The sequence below is a fragment of the Cajanus cajan genome, chromosome 4 (assembly GCF_000230855.2).
Source record: "Cajanus cajan strain Asha chromosome 4, NIPB_CcT2T_4, whole genome shotgun sequence".
Lineage (NCBI taxonomy): Eukaryota > Viridiplantae > Streptophyta > Magnoliopsida > Fabales > Fabaceae > Cajanus > Cajanus cajan.
Window position 1 is genome coordinate 42,530,014 of NC_138520.1, and position 8,470 is coordinate 42,538,483.

General features: G+C 37.5%; 1 non-coding gene across 1 annotated transcript; it reads right to left on the minus strand.

The window, feature by feature from the left end:
• Window positions 1-2,701: 2,701 nt before the first annotated feature.
• Window positions 2,702-2,808, minus strand: LOC145957636 (small nucleolar RNA R71). Its single transcript, XR_014433679.1, has one exon. It is a non-coding gene; the product is annotated as a small nucleolar RNA R71 (small nucleolar RNA).
• Between the last annotated feature and the right edge of the window lie 5,662 nt (window positions 2,809-8,470).

Sequence of the window (8,470 nt, forward strand, 5' to 3'; positions counted from 1 at the left end):
CTCTACAAAGAGAAACTCTCAAGTAGGGTAGATTCTAGGAGTAATGACTTCGAAGGAGGTGAGTTCAAAGAGAGAAAACTCATCAAATATATCCAAAGTGTTTACAATACTCGGCCATAGGAAGATTTATAGGAGAAATTACGTTAAGGGTTTAAGTTGGCTTTACCTAGAGTTAAGTAGAACCATGGTATGGTTCACTTAACTCTAGGCGCCAAAATTTGAATTCTAAAATTCAAATTTTGGTGCCAACTGGCCACCCCCTCCATGTGCACTCATTTGGATGTGATTTAGTATCCATTTGAGTTGCATTTCGGTCACACCATGTGCATGTGTGCACATGGCCGAAATGCACCTTCAAATGACATACTAATGACATTCAAATGAAAGTGTACATCTTAACCTAAATTAACCCTAAATCTAAATGGCCATAAAATGAAATTCTTATTCTAATGGCCGGAAATACAAGGCCCAAAAAAGAAATACAAGGCACTCAGCCCAATCCTACACTAACCCTAATCTACTTAGGCTTGAGTCAAAGCCCAACTAAACAAAGAGATGGGCTTTCCTTGGGCTTGGGCCCACTCCTCATGTATCTTCCTTGCCATAGCCCTAGTAGTTGGGCCCTTGGCCCATGGGCTTCTGATGTTGTGTATTTTACTCGTATTTTAGCTCTTTAATTCACAAGAATTCATAGCATAATCATGCATATCTTTCATGTTTTTAATAAATTTTTATATCATTTTCCTATTTTATGCTTTTCTTGGTATGTGTTGTGTTTTCTCTAAGCAAGATCAAGATTTAAGAATTAAAGAGGAAATGCTGAGCTACAGGGAAAATCACGGCCGTGATTCTAAATCACGCCCGTGATTCACCAGAGAAAATCACGGCCGTGACTCCCAATCACACCCGTGAACGCCACTGACCCTTCATAGATGTGCTCCAGAAAAGATCACGGTCGTGATTCTCAGTCACGGCCGTGATTCACTTCGCGTCGATTTGGTGAATGAATGTGCTCCAGAGAAGATCACGGTCGTGATTCTCAGTCACGGCCGTGATTCACTTCGCGTCCCAGCTTTTTAAGTTTTATGTTTTATTTTTATTTTTGTAATTTTTATCTTGGTAGTTTTACCTTTTTACCCTTTTAGGTTATAAATTAGATGAGGTTAGCCTAGAACAGAACTTTTGTTTCGGAGACAGTTTTTATTAGTTTTTGACACTTGGAGAAGGTTGGGCGCCTGTGCCATCGACTCTAAGGTTTGCTTTTCTTTTATTCTTCTTTTCTTGGAGAACTACTATGAACTCCTGTGAGTAGTTTCCCTTTTTCTGGGATCAGGGCTTAGCCTCTGAGAACCTCTTTATTAATGCATTATTCAGTTTCTTAATTTTATTCCAATTCTTGATTTGTTCTTTTATATTTTATATATAAACTTTAACATTATTGTTTTCATAATAACATTAATTAAGGATGAACTGAGAGGAGAACTTGATTATAATTATGATAAACAATTAATCTTAATTTTCATAATCATAGATAATTAGGGATGAACTGAGAGGAGAACCTAATTATCGGAACCTAAAGGAACAGACTTGAGTGTTAAATCACGAGAGTTGATTTAAGCTTTCGAGGAGCAATAGATTAACAAAGATCTTAATGGGTTTAATTGAACGTAATTACCACGAGAGTAGGGATTAATTTTAATTAAACACGTCCTCGTAGCCTGAGAAGGTGCAAGGATTAAATTAGGTTAAGACTACCTTCAAGATGGAATAGAATTAATTAATGAAAATAATAATTCAATATTGTTGGAACTTTTTGTGCGAACCCTAGATTCCCGGAAATCTCCTTATCTTATCTTAAAGTTTTATCTTATTCATTAATTGCATTACTATCTCTTTTACCAGCGAATCTGATCATATCATCTCAAAACAAACATTCTATCTGTTTTAAAATTCAAATTAAAATACTAGTAATTCTAGGTCAAACACGTAGTCCCTGTGATTCTATATTTATTACTTGACGACAACCGTACACTTGCGGTTTTCCATACATCAAGTTTTTGGCGCCGTTGCCGGGGATTACGTCTCTTGATTTAAATTACAATTATTTTAATTCGAATTTTTTTAAAAAAAAAAAAATTAAATAAATAAATAATTTTTTTTTAGTGTTTACTTCTCCAATTCAGATTTCACGGGTCACTTTCTTTTTTTTTTTTGCAGTGCCTTAGGGTTAATGCAAAAGAGATCTCTACGTCTTGGGAAACCAACACCACTTGATCCTGAGATTGAAAGAACTCTCCTGAGAAGAAAAAGAAACCTTTCTAAAGAATTTGACATGGCTGCACAACGAGATAATTTACCACTTCGGGATTACTCTGCACCCGTAGCTCGTGGGATACCTGGAGGGGAGATGCAAACTGGAGCTACTGTACCAGCTTCTCTGGTGAATATGCTCAAACAGAACACCTTTGGAGGACTACCATCAGAAGATCCTAATGACCACTTAGAGGGGTTCTTGGAAATCTGTGAGACCCAGCAATTTGATGATGAAGTTTCTGATGGAATGCGACTCCGCTTATTCTCACTCACCTTGAGAGATAAGGCAAAGGTGTGGCTAAGAACAGTGCCTAGAGAAAAGATAGCAACTTGGGAATTATGTGAAAGAGCTTTTCTAGAGAAATTCTTTCCTCCTTCTAAAACTAAAGAATTGAGGAAGAAAATCACTAATTTCCAACAAGGCACTGGAGAGACTATTTATGAAGCATGGGAGCGGTTCAAAGGATATCTTCAAGCATGCCCACAACATGGCTTCAACCGTTGGCTTACCATCCAATTTTTCTTTGAAGGATTGGACCAACAAAGCACCATGATATTAGACTCAGCAGCTGGAGGATCTTTCATGGGGAAACCTATTAATGACTGCATGATTATTTTGGAAAATGTAGCCTCAAATCACAGCCAATACAGTGAAAGAGAAGTCACAGCAAGGAAAGGAACTCCGGGGCGATATGAAGTGAACAATATTGAGTTACTCTTAGCAAAATTTGATACTCTTAATCAAAGATTAGACAAGATGGAAAAAGCTAAGGTTAATTCAGTGGCTACAAATCAAGTATGTGACCTTTGTAGGGAACAAGGGCACACTGCAGTAGATTGTACCTCAATTTTTACTGGAGAAAAAGAAGATACTACTGAACAGGTGGCAGCTTCTCATAATTTCTATGACACTCCTCGAAGAGAGAAGAGTAATCCATATTCCAACACATACAACCCTGGTTGGAAGAATCATCCTAACTTTTCTTGGAAGAATAACCCAGTTCAAGGAACTAGCAATCAGCAACCTAATTTCCGTCCGTCCAATCACTTCATTAATGGGGAAGGAAATCCAGTACAGACACCCTCAATTCAACAAAGTGTTTCAAGATTAGAAAACCTTATGGAGAATTTTGTCACTAATCAAAAACAGACCAATGATTCAATGGCAAATTCTATTCAAAACCTTGCTGTCAAGGTTGAGAATATTACTCTCCACAACAAGATGCTGGAAAATCAAATTGCACAGTTGATGCCTAGTTCAAACAATTCTCCAGGTAAGTTCCCAGGTAAAACAGTTGCAAACCCAGCTGAAAATGTTAATGCTGTTACTTCAAGGAGTGGGAAGAAATTAGACAGACCTGTGTCTAATCAAAATGATAATATTGAGATTGATGAAGACGCTTCTCCTATGGTTGAAAAACCTGAAAAAGAGAGATTAGAAAAAGAAAAAGTATCTTCATCAAAGCCTCAAATTGTTTATCACCCTCCAATTCCTTTTCCTCAAAGGTTAGCAAGGACTAAACTTGATAGACAATTTGAAAATTTTTTAAATATGATCAAACAAGTGTATGTAAACATTCCATTTGTAGAAGCTCTACAACAGATGCCTACATATGCTAAATTTCTTAAGGATCTTTTAGCTAACCGAAGGAAATTGGATGATAGAGAGACTGTTACATTGATCCATCATAATTTGCCCAAAAAACTTAAGGATCCTGGTAGTTTCTCTATACCTTGTCTCATTGGAAATCTAAGGTTTGAAAAAGCCTTATGTGACCTTGGGGCAAGTATCAGTTTAATGCCTTTATCAATTTGCAAGAAATTAGATATGGGAGAATTAAAGCCTACAGCAATGTCAATCCAGTTAGCAGATAGATCTATAAAATATCCCATAGGAATTTTAGAAGATGTTCCAGTTAAGATAGGTAAATTTTTAATTCCGGGAGATTTTGTTGTTTTAGAAATGGAAGAGGACAAACAAATACCAATCATACTAGGTAGACCATTTTTGGCTACAGCAGGCGTGATAGTAGATGTCAAACATGGAAAATTGTCCTTATCCATTAATGATGAAACAATGGAATTTAATATTGCTAAATCTGTTAGACAACCTTCTCTTGAAAATATTTGCTGCAGGGTTGATATATTGCCTAAAGACATGGAGGAAGAAGTCATGAGATCTATTTTGAGGGATCCCTTGGAGAATTTTCTAGTTGGAGGAAAGCACATAGATCTTGAGGGGATTCAACCTAATTATGCTTGCTTGATCGATTCAAGTCCCCCGTGTAAAGAAAAAGATCCTCTAGTAGAAAGTCTTCTTGAGTCTTCAACAGATTGGCAAGAAGAAAACTCTCCAAGGTTAGAACTTAAACCACTTCCTTCATCTTTAAGGTATGAGTTTTTGGGGGCTAATTCCACTTATCCAGTCATAGTAAATTCAGCTTTAAATGAAAAAGAAACTGAAAAACTTCTCAATGAGTTGAGAAAATTTAGAAAAGTTATTGGATATACTATGGCTGATATAAAGGGAATTAGTTCTTCATTTTGTATGCATCGCATCTTCTTGGAGGAAGGATCCAAACCTTCTGTTGAAGCTCAAAGAAGACTAAATCCCAAGATGAAAGAAGAGGTAAAGAAAGAAATTTTGAAATTATTGGATGCTAAGGTAATTTATGCTATATCTGATAGTCCTTGGGTAAGTCCAGTTCATGTGGTTCCTAAGAAAGGTGGGATGACAGTAGTTAAAAATGATAATAATGAATTAATTCCCACAAGAACTGTGACTGGGTGGCGTATGTGTGTTGATTATAGAAAATTAAATAATGGCACTAGAAAGGATCACTTTCCCTTACCTTTTATTGATCAAATGCTTGAAAGGTTAGCAATGCATTCATACTTTTGTTATTTGGACGGATACTCCGGTTTTCATCAAATCCCTATTCATCCATTAGACCAAGAGAAAACTACTTTTACATGTCCCTATGGTACTTTTGCTTATAGGAGAATGCCTTTTGGCCTATGTAATGCACCTGCTACCTTTCAAAGATGTATGACTGCAATCTTTAGTGATTTATTAGAAAAAGAGATGGAAGTTTTCATGGATGACTTTTCAGTTTATGGTATTTCCTTTGATGACTGTCTATTAAATCTAACTAAAGTATTGCAGCGTTGCTCTGAAGTGAATTTAGTCTTAAATTGGGAAAAATGTCATTTTATGGTACAAGAAGGAATTGTCTTAGGACACCTAATATCTGGGAGAGGAATTGAGGTAGATAGAGCAAAAATAGAAGTAATTGATAAATTGCCTCTTCCAATTGATGTTAAAGGTGTTAGAAGTTTCTTAGGGCATGCCGGTTTCTACCGAAGGTTTATTAAAGATTTTTCAAAAATCTCTAAACCATTATCTAATCTACTTGTGAAAGAGGTACCTTTTAACTTTGATGTTTCTTGTAAGAATGCATTCTACAGGTTGAAAGAAGCTCTCACTACAGCTCCTATTCTGCAAACTCCTGACTGGAGCCTTCCTTTTGAAATCATGTGTGATGCAAGTGACTATGCTATAGGAGCTGTATTGGGACAAAGAAAGGACAAGAAGGTTCATGCTATATACTATGCCAGCAAGACTCTTGATGAAGCCCAAGCCAATTATGCAACAACAGAAAAAGAATTGTTAGCAGTCGTCTATGCTTTTGAAAAGTTCAGATCTTATCTTGTCGGGTCTAAGGTTATTGTTTACACAGATCACTCTGCCCTAAAGTATCTTTTTAATAAAAAGGATGCTAAACCTAGGCTCCTCAGATGGATTCTCCTTTTACAAGAATTTGATTTAGAGATTGTGGACAGAAAGGGAGTAGAAAATGTAGTAGCTGATCATCTCTCTCGACTTCCACAAGACCAAGCAACAAAGGAGGAACTCCCTATTAATGACAGCTTCCCAGACGAAAAGCTTTTAGCAGTTGTTGTGAAAAACAGTCCCTGGTATGCAGATTATGCGAATTACTTAGCATGTGGAGTCCTTCCTGAAGACTTTAATTATCAACAAAAGAAGAAATTCTTTAGTGACCTTAACAGCTTTATTTGGGATGAACCTTACCTATATAAGAGGTGTAGAGATGGTATCTATAGAAGGTGTATCTCAGAAGAAGCAGCTCCTCACATCATTCACTCATGTCATTCTTCCGCATATGGAGGGCATGCTAGTACGTCAAAAACTGCAGCTAAAATTCTACAATCTGGTTTTTACTGGCCAAACTTATTTAAGGATACTTGGAAGATGGTAAATTCTTGTGACCAATGCCAAAGATCAGGGAATATATCCAGGAAACATGAAATGCCATTAAATGGGATTTTAGAAGTAGAAATTTTTGATGTATGGGGAGTAGATTACATGGGACCATTCCCAAGTTCTAAAGGTTACAAGTTCATATTAGTTGCAGTTGATTATGTGTCCAAGTGGGTAGAAGCGATTCCCGCTCAAACGAGTGATTTAAATACTGTCATTAAACTCTTCAAAAGAATTATATTTCCAAGATTTGGGGTCCCAAGAGCTGTGATCAGTGATGGAGGCTCACATTTTATTGAAAGAAAGTTTGAATCTCTCTTAAAAAAGTATGGAGTCACTCACAAGGTTGGTACACCTTATCACCCTCAAACAAGTGGACAGGTAGAAATATCCAACAGAGAAATCAAAAAGATTCTTGAGAAGACTGTATCTACAACAAGAAAGGACTGGTCTTTAAGATTAGATGAAGCTCTTTGGGCCTACAGGACTGCTTACAAAACACCTATTGGCATGTCTCCATTTAGGCTGATTTATGGCAAATCTTGCCATCTTCCTGTAGAGCTAGAACACAAGGCTTTGTGGGCAATAAAATACTTCAACTATGACCTAAAGGATGCTGGAGAAAAAAGGAAATTGGAACTCAATGAGCTTGATGAAATCAGATTAGACTCATATGAAAATGCTAAGATTTACAAAGAAAGAACAAAGAGGTGGCATGACAAGCATATACACAGAAGAGAATTCAAGCAAGGGGACTCGGTGCTATTATTTAATTCCAGACTCAGATTGTTTCCTGGAAAATTGAAGTCAAGATGGTCAGGGCCTTTTACAGTTCAAAAAGTATATCCCTATGGAGCTGTAGAAATCAGAAACGATAAAGGCGACATATTCAAGGTCAATGCACAGAGATTGAAGTTATATTTCCATGGGGAACACTTAGAAAAATTATACTCTATGGTTCTTCAGGAACCTACTCAAGCATCATGAAAAAAAATAAAATAAAAAAAAAAACAAAAAATTTTTTTTTTCAGAGTTCCAGAGAGAATCACGACCGTGATTCTAAATCACGGGCGTGATCTTCTCTGGAAAATTTTTTGGAAAACTCCAGAGAGAATCACGACCGTGACTCTAAATCACGGGCGTGATCTTCTCTGGAAAATTTTTTGGAAAACTCCAGAGAGAATCACGACCGTGACTCTAAATCACGGGCGTGATCTTCTCTGGAAAATTTTTTGGAAAACTCCAGAGAGAATCACGACCGTGACTCTAAATCACGGGCGTGATCTTCTCTGGAAAATTTTTTGGAAAACTCCAGAGAGAATCACGGCCGTGATTTCCAATCACGCCCGTGATTCCCTGCTGAGGCTCAACAGATACAACCCGTGATTTTTGAAATTCCCCTTTCCCTTATATATTTTTCCCCCTCCTTTTACATTCTCACTTCTCTCAAACTTACGAACTCTGCCCATTCTCTCTTTTCTTCTCTCCCAAACCCTAGCTTCTCACTTCTTCTTCCTCTTCTTCCCTCTTCCTCCCACATTCACTCCTTCCGTTCATCCATGGCTCCCAAGCGCACCCGTACCGTTGGTTCGTCCTCCACCGCTTCCGATACCCACAGTTACGAGGAAGAAGCAAGTGAAATTCCGCACCTTCCTCCGAGGTTCTATCGGAACGATGAACAGCGTGAGCGGAACGAGGTATTACGCTTCCGCACTATCCATCCTACCAGGTATCTCGACTTCCCATTTATTCGTAAGTTGGGTTTACATGCTGATATCAATTTCATGTTAACTAACATTGGGTGGACAACCTTTGCTACCATGCATAATGATGTTGTTTATCCTCGACTAGTTCTTGAGTTCTTGAGCTCTCTCC